The sequence below is a fragment of the Paramormyrops kingsleyae genome, chromosome 10, assembly GCF_048594095.1.
Source record: "Paramormyrops kingsleyae isolate MSU_618 chromosome 10, PKINGS_0.4, whole genome shotgun sequence".
Lineage (NCBI taxonomy): Eukaryota > Metazoa > Chordata > Actinopteri > Osteoglossiformes > Mormyridae > Paramormyrops > Paramormyrops kingsleyae.
Genome location: NC_132806.1, coordinates 4,347,946 through 4,367,573, shown reverse-complemented (window position 1 = coordinate 4,367,573; position 19,628 = coordinate 4,347,946). Strand labels below are relative to the sequence as shown.

Below are 19,628 nucleotides of genomic sequence, written 5' to 3'. Positions count from 1 at the left end.
CAAGTAGCTATTTTTTAATACCCAATCCCTGACTTATGAAGGTCAACACACTTCTCCCTCATTTGGTTTGTATGTTCTCTTACCTTTCCCATGTTGATGGATGACTAAGGGAATTTGGGCTCTGCGTCACCTCATGTTCGTATCCCTGTTAACCAGGAAGTCATGGATTACAGCTTGAAGGTTCCTCTTCACTCCATTCAACTCAAAGATGTGCAAATTAAAGGGGAAACATACTTCAGTTACATTGTGTTCACTATCATTTCCAGGGGTGCCAATAATCGTGGCACATGTGTTTTGTTAAAGATCATTATTTCTTGATGAAGGGATGTTTCCTTGGAATACATTTATGTTAATGAAACGATGGATTTTTCTCATTTTTTCAGTGTGACATGAAGCTGCTTCACCAAAAGGTGGATTTTTTCTAACCCTTTTTACAAATCTTTACAAGGGCTGCCAATAATTGTGGAGGGCGCTGCAAACAGGTCCAACTAGGCTCATACTGACCAGTTAAATGTGGTAAGTCAGTCATAGGACAGTGTGCCTATCAGGCAGGTAATAGGAAGATGGGTTATTTTTGCACTTTAAGCTACTAACAATGAAAATACTCTCCTAAATCACAATATCCATGTTGTTTTGAAAACAAAGTAATTTGAAAATCTGAAAAGGCATTAGATCAACATATCTAGTTATCTGAAATTGGCTTTATTCGGAATATTACAAATTATGAACAAAAACGGACAATACAAACAAATAAAAGAATATGCATGACAGAATTAAAGCTAGAATGTTTTTGCAGCGGTGGGTTTAGTTTATGTATTAGCTCACATTAGAGAAACAGCATAAATGCTACTTGTAGGTATACAGTTATAACTGTAACTGCACGTAAAAACAGCAAAATATAATTGCTTACTTTCCGTGGAAACAGTCTGTTGAATTTATGGGCTAGCGGAGAACATCGTGTAATTCTGTTCTACGCATGCGCTCTAAATCAGAATGTGTTATTCTGATCGGGCTAATATAATCTCAGAACACCGGTACTAATTAAGAAATGTAATACGTATGGAACAGCTTTCAAAAACGCAGTACAACGTACAGTACCTTTTCAATATCGGTATCCCATGCAGCGGGATTTACATTTACAACTCAAAGATAATTAGTAAAATATAGAAGTATCTTCTTATACGTGCAGCATGAATGAATTAAAATCACTGCGTTGCATACTTAATAAATCTATGTGTGTCGTTTTCAAAACGACTCCAAGTAAGCCACAAAATAAGGGCATTAATCAGGAATGTCTTTCTGCTGTGCGACTGCGCAAACCTTCCTGTTTTGGGGGGGGGGGCAATCGTGCACGGTCACGGTAAAATGTAAACAGATAAATTGTGAATTAATCTAACTTCAGGTTCTTGAATTGTAGGAGGCTTGTGTGGCATAACCTTGTTCAGCATACCGATATCAATATGTATCGGTATCGCTGTACGATTCATCTTATAAAATTCCATTCGTATTATTATTATATACGACTACTATAATTATTGTTATGTTATTATATGGTGCATGTTGGCACCAACGACATAGGCAAGGGTAGAAGGGCTGTTCTGCAGGATAAATTTATAGAAGTCGCCAATAAGCTTAGAAGCAGAACGTCCATGGTGGTATTTTCCGAAATACTCCCCGTGCCACGCGCAAGTGAGGCTAAGTTAGCTGAGATAAGGAGATTAAATGCGTGGCTAAAAGGATGGTGTAGGAAAGAGGGGTTTAGGTTTATGGGGCACTGGAGGACCTTCTGGAACAGGTGGGACCTGTTCAAGCCGGATGGGTTGCATCTGAACCGGAGGGGAACCAGTGTACTGGGAAGGCGTATTTGTAGAGTAGTTGAGGAATGTTTAAACTAGGGACTGGGGGGGCAGGGAGGTTAGTTAAGTATGTAACTGGGGGGAAACGGAAAGCCCAAAAAAATCATATTATAAGTAGGCACTGTAATAAGCCTACCCTTTGTTGTCTGTATTTAAACGCCAGGAGTATTAGGAATAAAATTAATGATTTAGAGGCTCTTATCTCATCGGACTCTTATGATATTATAGCAATAACTGAAACGTGGTTGAGTGATAAGGATGGACAATAATATAATATGGATGGTTACACATTGTTCCGTAAAGACCGTATAGGTAAGAAGGGAGGTGGTGTTGCAGTATATGTAAAGGAAATCTTGCAGGCAAGGGAGCTTACTGATATAAGTAAAAGTACGGAAGCTATATGGGTAAAATTAGATGCTACAAACTCAAATAGCCTAATTGTCGGTGTTTGTTACAGAGCACCCAATGTAGCTGCTGAGGAAAGCAGATTGTTATACAGTGATATTAGGATTATGAGCAATAAAAATGATGTGGTAGTTATGGGTGATTTTAATCTACCGGGGATACAGTGGGACATTGTTGCTGGCTCTTCTGAAAATGAACTTGAGATGGTGGAATTAGTACAGGATTGTTTTTTTACTCAGTTTGTTAACACCCCTACCAGGGGAGATGCCATTCTTGATCTTGTTTTGTCTAATAACCAGGACAGGATTGGTAAATTAGATGTTTTAGAACCACTTGACAGTAGCGATCATAACATGGTTAAATTTGAGGTTAAGTTTAGTGCCCGAAGAGCAAAGTCCAAATCAAAAATATATAATGTTAGGAAGGCTAACTTCAATTGTATGAGATTAAAACTAGAAACCGTGAACTGGATGGAGTTAAATAACAAAACTGTTGAAGAGGCATGGGAATTTTTTAAAAGCACATTATTGCAAGTACAAGAGGACTTCATACCTGTTTCTAGCAAGAATAAATCTAGGAAATTGCAACCTAGGTGGTTTAATAGGGACATAAAGTATAAAGTAAGGAGGAAAAGGGCTTTGTTCCAGAGATGGAAAATAACTGATGATGACATAATAAAGCAAGAGTATCTAAATCTACAGGCTGAATTAAAAAATGACATTAGACGAGCTAAAAGGAATGTCGAAAGGAAGATCGCATTGGAGGCTAAGGATGACGTTAAAAGTTTCTTCCAGTATTTTAACTCTAAAAGAGCTCTAAAAGCTGAAATTACTAATCTGCAGGATAGTAAGGGTCTTATAATTGAAAACGACATTGACATAGTAAATGAGTTCAATGATAGTTTTGCACGGGTATTCACTGTCGAGGACACTAGTAACTTACCAGTTCTTATTACTAATTCAACATCGTCTATAACTAATATATATATAACTGAAGCTGATGTTTTGCAAAGCCTAGCTAAGCTCAAAATAAATAAATCACAGGGCCCTGATGGCATCTTACCTATAGTGTTAAAAGAGATGAGGGATATTATTTGCCGACCCTTAACATTACTGTTTCAAAAATCCTTATCTGAAGGTGTGGTACCTTCTGATTGGAAGCATGCCAACATAACGCCCATTTTCAAAAAAGGGGATAGAAGTAATTTGTCAAACTATAGGCCAATCAGTCTAACTTGTATAACTGGTAAAGTTATGGAGGCTATAATCAAAGAGAAAATGGTAGATTACCTGGACTCAAATAACATTTTGAGGGATAGCCAGCATGGATTTAGGAGAGCTAGATCCTGTTTAACAAATCTGTTGGAGTTTTTTGAGGAAGCTACTCAGGAAGTTGATGATAAGAAGGCCTATGATGTCATCTATTTAGATTTCCAAAAGGCTTTTGATGTTGTTCCCCACAAGAGGCTCTCACTTAAACTCAAAGCGACAGGTATTTTAGGAACTGTAGCGACTTGGATTGATAACTGGTTAACGGATAGGAAGCAGCGAGTAGTTATAAGAGGCTCGATGTCACAGTGGGCCTGCGTTCATAGTGGGGTACCGCAGGGTTCAATTTTAGGACCACTTTTGTTCCTAATTTACATAAATGATATAGACACCAATATATACAGTAAACTGGTGAAATTTGCAGATGACACCAAGGTGGGTGGTGTAGCAGATACTGAACTAGCGGCTCAGCAGCTACAGCGGGATCTTAATTTAATTAGTGACTGGGCTGACACCTGGCAGATGAAATTTAACATAGACAAATGTAAGGTACTCCATGTAGGGAGCAGAAATATAAAGTACAGGTATTTTATGGGACCTACTGAAATAAAGGTAGCTGATTATGAGAAAGACCTTGGTGTGTATGTTGATGCTTCCATGTCTCATTCTCGCCAGTGTGGGTAAGCAATAAAAAAGGCCAATAGGATGTCTCCAGGTGTGTGGAGTTTAAGTCAAGGGAGGTAATGCTAAGATTATACAATTCCTTGGTGAGACCTCACCTAGAATATTGTGTACAGGTTTGGTCACCATATCTTAAAAAGGACATAGCGGCCTTAGAAAAGGTGCAGCGTAGGGCCACAAGAATGATTCCTGGTCTTAGAGGAATGTCATACGAGGAAAGGTTATTTGAGCTAAATCTGTTCAGCCTCAAGCAAAGGAGACTGAGGGGGGACATGATCCAGGTCTATAAGATTCTAACAGGTTTGGATGCTGTTCAACCGAATAGTTACTTCAGCATTAGTTCAAATACAAGAACTCGTGGCCATAGGTGGAAATTAGCGGGAGAACATTTCAAACTGGATTTAAGGAAGCACTTCTTTACACAGCGTGAAGTCAGAGTATGGAATAGTCTTCCTGATAACGTAGTGCAAGCTGAATCCTTGGGTTCCTTTAAATCAGAGCTAGATAAGATTTTAACAACTCTGAGCTATTAGTTAAGTTCTCCCCAAGCGAGCTCGATGGGCCGAATGGCCTCCTCTCGTTTGTATAGTTCTTATGTTCTTATGTTCTTATTTAATTATGTTATCGCTGCGTTGCTTGGTTACATTAGACGTCTGGGCACGTGGGACGCTGCAAATTTGAAACACGCAGCTTCACTTCCGTTTCTGGACCAAGATGGCGAGGTACGATAAATGTCTGCTCCCATTTTATTATGTTAATTATCTTACACTTTAGTATCTGTCAAATTTGCATGTATATTAAAATGTTTCTAAGTAAAATCAGTATATTTTAGTTTATATTAAATTTTTCGGCGTGTTCTTTCCTGCGCTTGAGTAAATTTGCGCGTGATTGTGAGTAAAATCAGTATATTGCTATTAAATAAAGTTAATATTGTTCTGGGCTGCTGTGTTAATTACTTTTAAATTTTATGTGCAAGTCGGCTAGTTTCCTGTGCTGCAAAGTCTAGTTGATATGTCCCTTTTCCGCGTACGCCTTCCCGCGCTTTCATGTTACTGTACGTTCGGCTGCTGATGCGGGTCGGTGCTGCCTACAGCAGTGATATTCCACCAGACCAGGAGAGGGCGGATGTGTTGCAACAAACACAAATAAAGGCAGTGTAGCGAAACGGGTAAACTTTATCTGGTGACTGAAATCGGTATATAGCTATTAAATAAAATTTAAATTGTCCCAGGCTTCTGTTTTGATTATTTTTAAATTTTATGTGAAAGATAGCTAGTTTCCTATGCAGTAATGCGGCTGTTGATTGCAAAGGTGTGGGTCTGTGCAGACCTGTATTCTATGTGTCTGGAGTGACTGACAGCTCCATTGCATTGCCTGTATGTTGTTTTTCCTCATTCAGAATCAGAAGAATGGCTAAAGCTGTCAGCTGGAGCGACGACCAGTACTGGGCGACTTGGGACAAGTGGGGAGAGGCGATTGACTGGGGAGAAGAGGAAGAGCTGTGCTCCGCAGCAGAATCACCCTCTGACCAGGCTGACGGTTCCATCGTCTCACACACCCGAAAGCCAATTGCCAAGGCAGTTAGCTGGACGGATGATGTGTATTGGGCAGCCTGGGACAAGTGGGAGGAGATCATCTGCTGGGGCGATGGAGAAGAGTGCTTCCCAGTAACTGCACCCACCAACCAGCCTGGGAGGGATAAGCGGTTAGATGCACATGGGTTGGAGGCCTTTGTGCTAAATAAAAGGACAATCTCCATAAAGCCTGCAGACGACCACCAAGACAGGCTGAAGGTAGGAGCTGTACTGGTAGACCTCTGCCAGTTTGATCTTGAATATTTAGATCAAAGTAATGTTAATTTTGAAATAGTAGAAGTACAGATTGGAGAAGTGAAATTGGAGGAGACTGCAGAGAGGGGTTTTGATTCAGCAGTTGAATTGGAAATTATGGATGTAGAGATAGAAGTTGTAGACGGTGAATTCCAGCTGAATGCTGTTAATTGGAACATTGCTGAAACTAAAGTGGATAAGTTATCAGTGGAACACCTCAATGTAAATGATCCAGAAGCAGGCAGTGTGAAGGTGTCCACATCAATTGGCAATGTGGTGAAGGTGCCCCTGCAAACAGGGCATGGGAAACAGAAGAAAGGAAAGAACCGGCAAAATTAGAGCCCACTGCCAACCACGAGAGCCGGTGGCTGAAGCTGAACATCCTTCTCAGCCTCTTATTTGAATTTGCCCCATTGAACCATTCACCTTCATACTTACAGCATCTCTAAAATACTTTAAATTGTAAACATGTTTCTTCTCTACATCCATTTATTTCTTATCTATTATGCAATGTAAAGGGATTCTTACTAATAATAATGCTAACTAATAGTAATGTAACTGTTTTGCTTATGTTTGGAAGTCCTGGGTTAAGGATAGCTAGCTTAGAACCAGAGTTTTTGTGTGCGTGCTTGCATGCTGGTGTGTGTGCGTATCTGCCTGTATGTATGCCTGTGTGTGTGCAAGTGTAACTGTGCATGCCTGTGTGCTTGCGTGCCTGCCTGCCTGTATGCGTACCTGTGGGCGTGCGTGCGTGTGTGTGGGCCTGTGTGTGTGCGCTTGCCTGTGTTCTTGTGCATGCCTATGTACATGTGTGTGTCTGTACCTGTCTGTGTGCCTGAGTGTGTGCGTGCCTGCCTGCGTGCAATTGTGTGTGCGTGTGTGCCTGTATGTGTCTGCATGCGTGCAAGTATGTGTCTGCGTGCGCGCCTGTGTGTGTCTGCGTGCGCGCCTGTGTGTGTCTGCGTGCGTGCCTGTGTCTGCGTCCATGCCTTCGTGCATGTGTGTGCGTGCCTGTATGTATGCCTGTGTGTGTGTGTGTGTGCAAGTGTAACTGTGCATGCCTGTGTGCTTGCGTGCGTGCGTCCCTGTCTGCGTGCATGCCTGCCTGTATGCGTACCTGTGGGCGTGCGTGCGTGTGTGTGGGCCTGTGTGTGTGCGCTTGCCTGTGTTCTTGTGCATGCCTATGTACATGCTTGTGTCTGTACCTGTCTGTGTGCCTGCGTGTGTGCGTGCCTGCCTGCGTGCAATTGTGTGTGCGTGCGTGCCTGTATGTGTCTGCATGCGTGCAAGTATGTGTCTGCGTGCGCGCCTGTGTGTGTCTGCGTCCATGCGTGCCTGTGTCTGCGTCCATGCCTTCGTGCATGTGTGTGCGTGCCTGTATGTATGCCTGTGTGTGTGCAAGTGTAACTGTGCATGCCTGTGTGCTTGCATGCGTGCGTCCCTGTCTGCGTGCATGCCTGCCTGTATGCGTACCTGTGGGCATGCGTGCCTGTGCGTGTGTGTGGGCCTGTGTGTGTGCGCGTGCCAGTGTTCTTGTGTGCATGCCTGTGTACATGCGTGTGTCCGTACCTGTGTGTGTGCGTGCCTGCCTGCGTGCAATTGTGCGTGCGTGCGTGCCAGTATGTGTCTGCGTGCGTGCCTGCTTGTGTGCGTGCCTGTATGCGTGCTTCTGTGCTCGCCTGCCTGCCTGTCTGTCTGTGTGCATGCGTCCCAGGCTGTGTTTGTGCCTGTATGCATGCCTGTGTGCGTGCATGCGTGCCTGTCGTTGTACCTGTCCGTGTGCCTGTGTGTGTCTTCTCCGGAGAGTCGCCACCTTGTCGTGGTGGGGAGGCTTGCATGTGCCAAAGATCCCGAGAGCGATACCGTCTGGAGCCACGCTCCTGGTAGGGTCACCCTTGGCGGTAAGGTTGAGGGGGAGGTGCCAGACAAAGCGCGACTCAAGAAAGACCTCAACAGCGGAGCAGGCGGAGGATTGTGTCCAGGCATGCAGGTGGATCACAACAACGGCTGTGAAGGTGGAAGAAGGCTGCAGCAGAGATGGACCTTCAGCTGTCTTGGAGTCCATGCCGTTGATAATAGGTTTGTCTCTGTCAAGGACCGTGTGGTGGCTGTTTATGCCCCAGTCTCCCCACATTAAAAGAAGCCACGCACCTGTTGGGATAAGGTTTGTGGTTCGAGAATTGGCCTCTTCAGCCATCTGAAGATCCACAATAAGGACCCCCCAGGTGGACCATCATACTCGATTCCGAGTGATCGCCGATGATGCTTGTGTGTCTCTGTGTGTGTGCATGCATGCCTGTATGCCTGCGTACGTGCGTGCCTGTGTGCATGAGTGCCTGCCTGTGTACGTGCGTACCTGTGTGCACCATTCACACCTATGGTCAACTTGGTAACTCCAATTAACCTCAGTATGTTCCCAGAGGTGGGTGGCACGGTGCTGCCTTCTACGGGATTCCGTACACCAATCATGATATGGCAGTCCTAAATCAAACATGCTCCGGCTCTTTGTCCGTCATGGCTGCTCTGCTGACTGCGTGCCTATTCACGGAACAGACGGTCTCTTAGTCGAACTGAGCAATGGTTTGTGGTTTATTCCATCCCTTGGTGTAGCAGACCTTCAGACAGAGGTGGCTGCCCTGCAGACTGCAGTTGAAAAAGTGATCAGTCAGACACTTGACACTGTAAAGACCGTTAAAGGTGAATTATCCACAGTGAAGCAGGTAGCTCTGCAAAACCATGAGGCAATGGATCTCCTATTAACTGAGAAAGGTGGTGTTTGTGCTATAGTGGGGAAAGAATGTTGCGCGTACATCCCTGATTCCTCTCAGGCTGTGCAGGATCTAGAGGACGCAGTGCACAAACAGCTGTCTGAGATGCATGAAGAGCATGGCCTGTTTGAGTACAGCTGGGACAATTGGTTCTCCTCACTGATTCCGGGTTTATCCGGGGTGATTAAACCATTAACTTTTAGTATATTGCTTTTGCTTGTAGTGTTGCTACTAATCATATTGCTAGTTCTGTCTTCCCAGGCAAAATCTCTTATGTTCCTGCGGGCTCCCTCTTTTCCATACGTGGATGATCCTCCCATTCCTGCCTGGCTCTACGGACCTCAGCCCCCGGTCGTCATCAATGTCACCAGCAACACCAACACCGCTGGTGACTCGTGTTCCATCCAACCGCCACCGGCCCGCTTCTGCCCGTTGCGCTTTCGTCCGGAGGACTACTACACCGTGGACTCTGATTATTTGTGAACAGCGCGGATCTCGCGTGTTCAAAAGGGGGGAGTGTAGAAGAAAAATTGGACATTGGTAGGCCCGGGAGGGGAGGCATATTGGGTCTGTTATGTCTTAGGCCTTAGGCAAGAAGAGATTGTTTTGAATACTGCTCTACGTTTGAGCTCCATTTTTTGGTGTTTTGTGACCAATCAGGACTTAGAAGTCCTTATAGGGAATTGGGAGTTATGCTTTATCAACTGGTTGCTCTGTGTGCTCGGGGTACTTGGTACCGAGCGCCAGAGTGTGACGGGAACGTTTGTTGGAATTGCTGGAATAAAAGATTTTCTTTACTCACCAAACTGAGAGGTCCAGACTTTTATTCTAGGTAACTCTCTGTGTTATCACATTGTAAAAAAAATCTGTAAAATAAGTCAAAAGTCTGGCAGCGGAGGTGCCATGCAAAACCTGTTAACGGTGAATTTTTTTTTCAGAAAACATGGTTAAAATCTGTTAAAATACAGTAACTTTAACTGATAGGAATACAAATTTATACCATACTTCAACAGGTTTTGTAAGTTTTCTAACACATTAAGTAAGTTTAATAGCATTTTTCAAGGTTGAATGATTATCTGTGTAAAAATAAGTTGTTAAATCACTAAATATTTTTGAAAACTGTCAATTTTAATTAAATACCCTGTAAAACATTTAATTTAACCTGTAATTTGAAGGTTTTTAAGATATAACTAAACATAAGCCTTGTCAGGTTTTTGGAAGGACCAGTTATCTATATGTACCACATAAACTATGTTGCCACCTGGTCTTTTTATTTTGCTTTTTCATTATTTCAGCACATTATAACGTTAACAAAAATACTGTATTCACTTTGCATGTATATGTAAATGCATTATAATCTAGGAGTTATATGAGGAGTACAAGGAAGCAATAACTAAAAAAGGGAACACTGTAGCTGTACATAAAGCCAGGGGAAAAGGCTTGGCAAAAGATTGCTGACAGACTATATGCATAAGTATGGGGTTCCATTTGTGCCAAAAATATGTCGATATGCGTCATGCATGTTGTCCTGATGTGTCGTCTGACTGTTTTGAAGGACAAAAAAATAGCTTTTTCCTGACACACCTTCCAAATAATCTGTTAGCATCTGATAGTTTTTTAGAGACGTGGTAACCTTAAGATTTTACTTGATCTTGTAATTCACCAACAGTCATCCTTGGGGATTTTTTGCCTCTCTTACAATCCTCCTCACTGTAAGTGGGGAAAAACAATCTTGGGTCCTCTTCCAGGGGGCTTCCAGTTGTTGTCCACTTTTTTATTACTGCCCTAACAGTAGAAACGGGCATTTTAAGGCAAGTAGCTATTTTTTAATACCCAATCCCTGACTTATGAAGGTCAACACACTTCTCCCTCATTTGGTTTGTATGTTCTCTTACCTTTCCCATGTTGATGGATGACTAAGGGAATTTGGGCTCTGCGTCACCTCATGTTCGTATCCCTGTTAACCAGGAAGTCATGGATTACAGCTTGAAGGTTCCTCTTCACTCCATTCAACTCAAAGATGTGCAAATTAAAGGGGAAACATACTTCAGTTGCATTGTGTTCACTATCATTTCCAGGGGTGCCAATAATCGTGGCACATGTGTTTTGTTAAAGATCATTATTTCTTGATGAAGGGATGTTTCCTTGGAATAAATTTATGTTAATGAAACGATGGATTTTTCTCATTTTTTCAGTGTGACATGAAGCTGCTTCACCAAAAGGTGGATTTTTTCTAACCCTTTTTACAAATCTTTACAAGGGCTGCCAATAATTGTGGAGGGCGCTGCAAACAGGTCCAACTAGGCTCATACTGACCAGTTAAATGTGGTAAGTCAGTCATAGGACAGTGTGCCTATCAGGCAGGTAATAGGAAGATGGGTTATTTTTGCACTTTAAGCTACTAACAATGAAAATACTCTCCTAAATCACAATATCCATGTTGTTTTGAAAACAAAGTAATTTGAAAATCTGAAAAGGCATTAGATCAACATATCTAGTTATCTGAAATTGGCTTTATTCGGAATATTACAAATTATGAACAAAAACGGACAATACAAACAAATAAAAGAATATGCATGACAGAATTAAAGCTAGAATGTTTTTGCAGCGGTGGGTTTAGTTTATGTATTAGCTCACATTAGAGAAACAGCATAAATGCTACTTGTAGGTATACAGTTATAACTGTAACTGCACGTAAAAACAGCAAAATATAATTGCTTACTTTCCGTGGAAACAGTCTGTTGAATTTATGGGCTAGCGGAGAACATCGTGTAATTCTGTTCTACGCATGCGCTCTAAATCAGAATGTGTTATTCTGATCGGGCTAATATAATCTCAGAACACCGGTACTAATTAAGAAATGTAATACGTATGGAACAGCTTTCAAAAACGCAGTACCACGTACAGTACCTTTTCAATATCGGTATCCCATGCAGCGGGATTTACATTTACAACTCAAAGAAAATTAGTAAAATATAGAAGTATCTTCTTATACGTGCAGCATGAATGAATTAAAATCACTGCGTTGCATACTTAATAAATCTATGTGTGTCGTTTTCAAAACGACTCCAAATAAGCCACAAAATAAGGGCATTAATCAGGAATGTCTTTCTGCTGTGCGACTGCGCAAACCTTCCTGTTTTGGGGGGGGGGGGCAATCGTGCGCACGGTCACGGTAAAATGTAAACAGATAAATTGTGAATTAATCTAACTTCAGGTTCTTGAATTGTAGGAGGCTTGTGTGGCATAACCTTGTTCAGCATACCGATATCAATATATGTATCGGTATCGCTGTACGATTCATCTTATAAAATTCCATTCTTATTATTATTATATACGACTACTATAATTATTGTTATGTTATTATTTAATTATGTTATCGCTGCGTTGCTTGGTTACATTAGACGTCTGGGCACGTGGGACGCTGCAAATTTGAAACACGCAGCTTCACTTCCGTTTCTGGACCAAGATGGCGAGGTACGATAAATGTCTGCTCCCATTTTATTATGTTAATTATCTTACACTTTAGTATCTGTCAAATTTGCATGTATATTAAAATGTTTCTAAGTAAAATCAGTATATTTTAGCTTATATTAAATTTTTCGGCGTGTTCTTTCCTGCGCTTGAGTAAATTTGCGCGTGATTGTGAGTAAAATCAGTATATTGCTATTAAATAAAGTTAATATTGTTCTGGGCTGCTGTGTTAATTACTTTTAAATTTTATGTGCAAGTCGGCTAGTTTCCTGTGCTGCAAAGTCTAGTTGATATGTCCCTTTTCCGCGTACGCCTTCCCGCGCTTTCATGTTACTGTACGTTCGGCTGCTGATGCGGGTCGGTGCTGCCTACAGCAGTGATATTCCACCAGACCAGGAGAGGGCGGATGTGTTGCAACAAACACAAATAAAGGCAGTGTAGCGAAACGGGTAAACTTTATCTGGTGACTGAAATCGGTATATTGCTATTAAATAAAATTTAAATTGTCCCAGGCTTCTGTTTTGATTATTTTTAAATTTTATGTGAAAGATAGCTAGTTTCCTATGCAGTAATGCGGCTGTTGATTGCAAAGGTGTGGGTCTGTGCAGACCTGTATTCTATGTGTCTGGAGTGACTGACAGCTCCATTGCATTGCCTGTATGTTGTTTTTCCTCATTCAGAATCAGAAGAATGGCTAAAGCTGTCAGCTGGAGCGACGACCAGTACTGGGCGACTTGGGACAAGTGGGGAGAGGCGATTGACTGGGGAGAAGAGGAAGAGCTGTGCTCCGCAGCAGAATCACCCTCTGACCAGGCTGACGGTTCCATCGTCTCACACACCCGAAAGCCAATTGCCAAGGCAGTTAGCTGGACGGATGATGTGTATTGGGCAGCCTGGGACAAGTGGGAGGAGATCATCTGCTGGGGCGATGGAGAAGAGTGCTTCCCAGTAACTGCACCCACCAACCAGCCTGGGAGGGATAAGCGGTTAGATGCACATGGGTTGGAGGCCTTTGTGCTAAATAAAAGGACAATCTCCATAAAGCCTGCAGACGACCACCAAGACAGGCTGAAGGTAGGAGCTGTACTGGTAGACCTCTGCCAGTTTGATCTTGAATATTTAGATCAAAGTAATGTTAATTTTGAAATAGTAGAAGTACAGATTGGAGAAGTGAAATTGGAGGAGACTGCAGAGAGGGGTTTTGATTCAGCAGTTGAATTGGAAATTATGGATGTAGAGATAGAAGTTGTAGACGGTGAATTCCAGCTGAATGCTGTTAATTGGAACATTGCTGAAACTAAAGTGGATAAATTATCAGTGGAACACCTCAATGTAAATGATCCAGAAGCAGGCAGTGTGAAGGTGTCCACATCAATTGGCAATGTGGTGAAGGTGCCCCTGCAAACAGGGCATGGGAAACAGAAGAAAGGAAAGAACCGGCAAAATTAGAGCCCACTGCCAACCACGAGAGCCGGTGGCTGAAGCTGAACATCCTTCTCAGCCTCTTATTTGAATTTGCCCCATTGAACCATTCACCTTCATACTTACAGCATCTCTAAAATACTTTAAATTGTAAACATGTTTCTTCTCTACATCCATTTATTTCTTATCTATTATGCAATGTAAAGGGATTCTTACTAATAATAATGCTAACTAATAGTAATGTAACTGTTTTGCTTATGTTTGGAAGTCCTGGGTTAAGGATAGCTAGCTTAGAACCAGAGTTTTTGTGTGCGTGCTTGCATGCTGGTGTGTGTGCGTATCTGCCTGTATGTATGCCTGTGTGTGTGGGTGCAAGTGTAACTGTGCATGCCTGTGTGCTTGCGTGCCTGCCTGCCTGTATGCGTACCTGTGGGCGTGCGTGCGTGTGTGTGGGCCTGTGTGTGTGCGCTTGCCTGTGTTCTTGTGCATGCCTATGTATATGTGTGTGTCTGTACCTGTCTGTGTGCCTGAGTGTGTGCGTGCCTGCCTGCGTGCAATTGTGTGTGCGTGTGTGCCTGTATGTGTCTGCATGCGTGCAAGTATGTGTCTGCGTGCGCGCCTGTGTGTGTCTGCGTGCGCGCCTGTGTGTGTCTGCGTGCGTGCCTGTGTCTGCGTCCATGCCTTCGTGCATGTGTGTGCGTGCCTGTATGTATGCCTGTGTGTGTGTGTGTGTGTGTGTGCGTGCAAGTGTAACTGTGCATGCCTGTGTGCTTGCGTGCGTGCGTCCCTGTCTGCGTGCATGCCTGCCTGTATGTGTACCTGTGGGCGTGCGTGCGTGTGTGTGGGCCTGTGTGTGTGCGCTTGCCTGTGTTCTTGTGCATGCCTATGTACATGCTTGTGTCTGTACCTGTCTGTGTGCCTGCGTGTGTGCGTGCCTGCCTGCGTGCAATTGTGTGTGCGTGCGTGCCTGTATGTGTCTGCATGCGTGCAAGTATGTGTCTGCGTGCGCGCCTGTGTGTGTCTGCGTCCATGCGTGCCTGTGTCTGCGTCCATGCCTTCGTGCATGTGTGTGCGTGCCTGTATGTATGCCTGTGTGTGTGTGTGTGTGCAAGTGTAACTGTGCATGCCTGTGTGCTTGCGTGCGTGCGTCCCTGTCTGCGTGCATGCCTGCCTGTATGCGTACCTGTGGGCGTGCGTGCGTGTGTGTGGGCCTGTGTGTGTGCGCTTGCCTGTGTTCTTGTGCATGCCTATGTACATGCTTGTGTCTGTACCTGTCTGTGTACCTGCTTGTGTGCGTGCCTGCCTGCGTGCAATTGTGTGTGCGTGCGTGCCTGTATGTGTCTGCATGCGTGCAAGTATGTGTCTGCGTGCGCGCCTGTGTGTGTCTGCGTCCATGCGTGCCTGTGTCTGCGTCCATGCCTTCGTGCATGTGTGTGCGTGCCTGTATGTATGCCTGTGTGTGCAAGTGTAACTGTGCATGCCTGTGTGCTTGCGTGCGTGCGTCCCTGTCTGCGTGCATGCCTGCCTGTATGCGTACCTGTGGGCATGCGTGCCTGTGCGTGTGTGTGGGCCTGTGTGTGTGCGCGTGCCAGTGTTCTTGTGTGCATGCCTGTGTACATGCGTGTGTCCGTACCTGTGTGTGTGCGTGCCTGCCTGCGTGCAATTGTGCGTGCGTGCGTGCCAGTATGTGTCTGCGTGCGTGCCTGCTTGTGTGCGTGCCTGTATGCGTGCTTCTGTGCTCGCCTGCCTGCCTGTCTGTCTGTGTGCATGCGTCCCAGGCTGTGTTTGTGCCTGTATGCATGCCTGTGTGCGTGCATGCGTGCCTGTCGTTGTACCTGTCCGTGTGCCTGTGTGTGTCTTCTCCGGAGAGTCGCCACCTTGTCGTGGTGGGGAGGCTTGCGTGTGCCAAAGATCCCGAGAGCGATACCGTCTGGAGCCACGCTCCTGGTAGGGTCACCCTTGGCGGTAAGGTTGAGGGGGAGGTGCCAGACAAAGTGCGACTCAAGAAAGACCTCAACAGCGGAGCAGGCGGAGGATTGTGTCCAGGCATGCAGGTGGATCACAACAACGGCTGTGAAGGTGGAAGAAGGCTGCAGCAGAGATGGACCTTCAGCTGTCTTGGAGTCCATGCCGTTGATAATAGGTTTGTCTCTGTCAAGGACCGTGTGGTGGCTGTTTATGCCCCAGTCTCCCCACATTAAAAGAAGCCACGCACCTGTTGGGATAAGGTTTGTGGTTCGAGAATTGGCCTCTTCAGCCATCTGAAGATCCACAATAAGGACCCCCCAGGTGGACCATCATACTCGATTCCGAGTGATCGCCGATAATGCTTGTGTGTCTCTGTGTGCATGCATGCCTGTATGCCTGCGTACGTGCGTGCCTGTGTGCATGAGTGCCTGCCTGTGTACGTGCGTACCTGTGTGCACCATTCACACCTATGGTCAACTTGGTAACTCCAATTAACCTCAGTATGTTCCCAGAGGTGGGTGGCACGGTGCTGCCTTCTACGGGATTCCGTACACCAATCATGATATGGCAGTCCTAAATCAAACATGCTCCGGCTCTTTGTCCGTCATGGCTGCTCTGCTGACTGCGTGCCTATTCACGGAACAGACGGTCTCTTAGTCGAACTGAGCAATGGTTTGTGGTTTATTCCATCCCTTGGTGTAGCAGACCTTCAGACAGAGGTGGCTGCCCTGCAGACTGCAGTTGAAAAAGTGATCAGTCAGACACTTGACACTGTAAAGACCGTTAAAGGTGAATTATCCACAGTGAAGCAGGTAGCTCTGCAAAACCATGAGGCAATGGATCTCCTATTAACTGAGAAAGGTGGTGTTTGTGCTATAGTGGGGAAAGAATGTTGCGCGTACATCCCTGATTCCTCTCAGGCTGTGCAGGATCTAGAGGACGCAGTGCACAAACAGCTGTCTGAGATGCATGAAGAGCATGGCCTGTTTGAGTACAGCTGGGACAATTGGTTCTCCTCACTGATTCCGGGTTTATCCGGGGTGATTAAACCATTAACTTTTAGTATATTGCTTTTGCTTGTAGTGTTGCTACTAATCATATTGCTAGTTCTGTCTTCCCAGGCAAAATCTCTTATGTTCCTGCGGGCTCCCTCTTTTCCATACGTGGATGATCCTCCCATTCCTGCCTGGCTCTACGGACCTCAGCCCCCGGTCGTCATCAATGTCACCAGCAACACCAACACCGCTGGTGACTCGTGTTCCATCCAACCGCCACCGGCCCGCTTCTGCCCGTTGCGCTTTCGTCCGGAGGACTACTACACCGTGGACTCTGATTATTTGTGAACAGCGCGGATCTCGCGTGTTCAAAAGGGGGGAGTGTAGAAGAAAAATTGGACATTGGTAGGCCCGGGAGGGGAGGCATATTGGGTCTGTTATGTCTTAGGCCTTAGGCAAGAAGAGATTGTTTTGAATACTGCTCTACGTTTGAGCTCCATTTTTTGGTATTTTGTGACCAATCAGGACTTACTGTAGAAGTCCTTATAGGGAATTGGGAGTTATGCTTTATCAACTGGTTGCTCTGTGTGCTCGGGGTACTTGGTACCGAGCGCCAGAGTGTGACGGGAGCGTTTGTTGGAATTGCTGGAATAAAAGAGATTTTCTTTACTCACCAAACTGAGAGGTCCAGACTTTTATTCTAGGTAACTCTCTGTGTTATCACACTGTATAAAAATCTGTAAATTTAGCCGTATATTTAGTCAGTGAATGAATTCTTTTAATGCATCATTATGTTCACTTTTCTACAGATGCATGTGAGCGCCAGGCTTAAAATGAAAAGGTCTCCAAAATCAGTGGCATTAAACAACGACAACCTTCAACCCTGTGATAATTTCATGAAACATGCATTAATCCATGTGAGGTTGGAACTTCCTTGGTCTCTAAGACCCCACCTTAACCCTTATCTGTCAGAGTCTCCCTTTCTTACGAACCCTCAGACAGATGTCACTTAGCAAAGGCTCTAAACAACAAAGCTCCATAGACTGGTCCAGTGTTATCGTTGTTTTTGTTGTGTACATGAAAACAAACCTTTTCAAAGGAAATGATTCATGTTGTTTTAAAAGGCTTTTAAAAAGATGTTTCTAAAAAGTAGTCTCTGTTGAATTGTTGCTTAGAAATTAAAAATGCTTTGAATTTTTGAGGATTCTGTGAATTTTGACAAATATTTAACAGAATTACAATTTTTGTGACTTTTGTTATGGTGAGTCAAATAAATGTTCTGCTTGGTTTATAGGCAAACCGAGGTAAGATAAGGAGCATTTACTGATTACAACGTACTGTAATCAGTGCACACTCCTTACCTTACCTTGGTTTATAGTGTCTGTTCAAATTACTGCATATTAATGCAAGTTACTGTAATGTAATTAAAAATAGTATATTTAATTACAGTAATAATCTATTCGGGGAATAAAGTGCTGTAAAATACATTTTATTTGGTAACTATTAACTGCTAAAATACAGGAAAAAGTACAAAAGTACATTAATATCCTGCATAACAGATTACAGCTAAGTACTGTAAGTTTTTATACACAGTAAAAACACTGTAATTAAACTGGTTTTTACTGGCAAAACTGCTGCCAGTATTTTACTGTAATTTTACATGCCTTTTTATAGTGTAGGTTGGGGAAATATGCGCCTCTTCTTACTTATGTCACCACTGTGTGGGTCTAGGGCTAATTAACACAATAAAATTCCTCCAAGTTAAATATAGCTGGGGGGGAGGCTAATATAAATTATAAATTTATAAATTTTATTATTTGATATTCAGAAAATCATCTTGCACCCCACAGTTTCAGAGTCACTAACCTGTACAGTGTTCCTGGGAAGATTTAATAAAGATCCATGGAATAAGTTTAGATATCGGTGTTCACAAGATGGTGGCTGCAGTCTACATTTTTGCTCTCAGCTGCCTTGAGGTGCCAGTTTACAGACCAGAGACTATGGGACTTGTATATTGACATTGGATGGGAAAAGAGACACAGGGGGCTGAGCAGGAAAGACCGCCATGGGCTTAGCTGTGGAATACACAGGTGGGCCAAGCAGCGGCGTGGCAAGAGCTGTCACGGACGGAACTGAAACAGTCGTAGACAGAACAGGGTTAACAGTAATCTAAAGTACAGTAAAAATAACAAATAGAGTGATCCTCAAAATTTGAAAAGGTTCAGATCTTCACCCTTAGAACCTTCAGATTGGAAGCATGCTAATATAACGCCCATATTCAAAAAAGGGGATAGAAGTAATCCAGCAAACTATAGGCCAATCAGTTTAACTAGCATTACTGGAAAAATAATGGAAGCTATTTTCCAAGTGAAAATGGTACAGTAGATTACCTGGATGCAAATTACATTCTTAGGGATAGTCAACATGGATTTAGGAGAGATAGATCCTGTTTAACGCATCTACTTGAGTTATTTGAGGAAGCTACAAGTGAAATTGATCACAAGAAGGCTTACAATGTGATCTACTTAAATTTCCAGAAGGCCTTTGATGTTGTCCCCCACAAACGGCTCTTGCTAAAGCTCAAAGCTGCAGGGATTTTAGGAACTGTAGCTGCTTGGATCAAAAACTGGTTAACTGACAGGAAGCAGCGAGTAGTTATTAGAGGCACAATGTCACAGTGGGCCTGCGTTCATAGTGGGGCACCGCAGGGTTCAATTTTAGGACCACTATTGTTCCTAATTTACATTAATGATATTAACACCAATACATACAGTAAACTGGTTAAATTTGCAGACGACACCAAGGTGGGTGGTGTAGCAGATACTGATCTAGCAGCAGAGAGGCTTCAACGGGATCTGGATTTAATTAGCGACTGGGCTGATACTTGGCAGATGAAATTTAACACAGATAAATGTAAGGTAATCCATGCAGGGAGCAGAAATATAAAGTACAGATATTTTAT

General features: G+C 43.7%; 1 long non-coding RNA gene across 2 annotated transcripts; it reads left to right on the top strand.

Annotated features, from left to right (window-relative positions):
• Window positions 1-11,389: 11,389 nt before the first annotated feature.
• On the top strand, window positions 11,390-17,865 carry LOC140593231 (uncharacterized). 2 transcript variants are annotated; one of them, XR_011993488.1, is made up of 3 exons: window positions 11,724-12,284; window positions 12,962-17,370; window positions 17,476-17,865. It is a non-coding gene; the product is annotated as an uncharacterized lncRNA (long non-coding RNA). The 2 variants fall into 2 exon arrangements; XR_011993487.1 differs by having other exon boundaries at window positions 11,390-12,284; window positions 12,962-17,865.
• The last annotated feature ends 1,763 nt before the right edge of the window (window positions 17,866-19,628 follow it).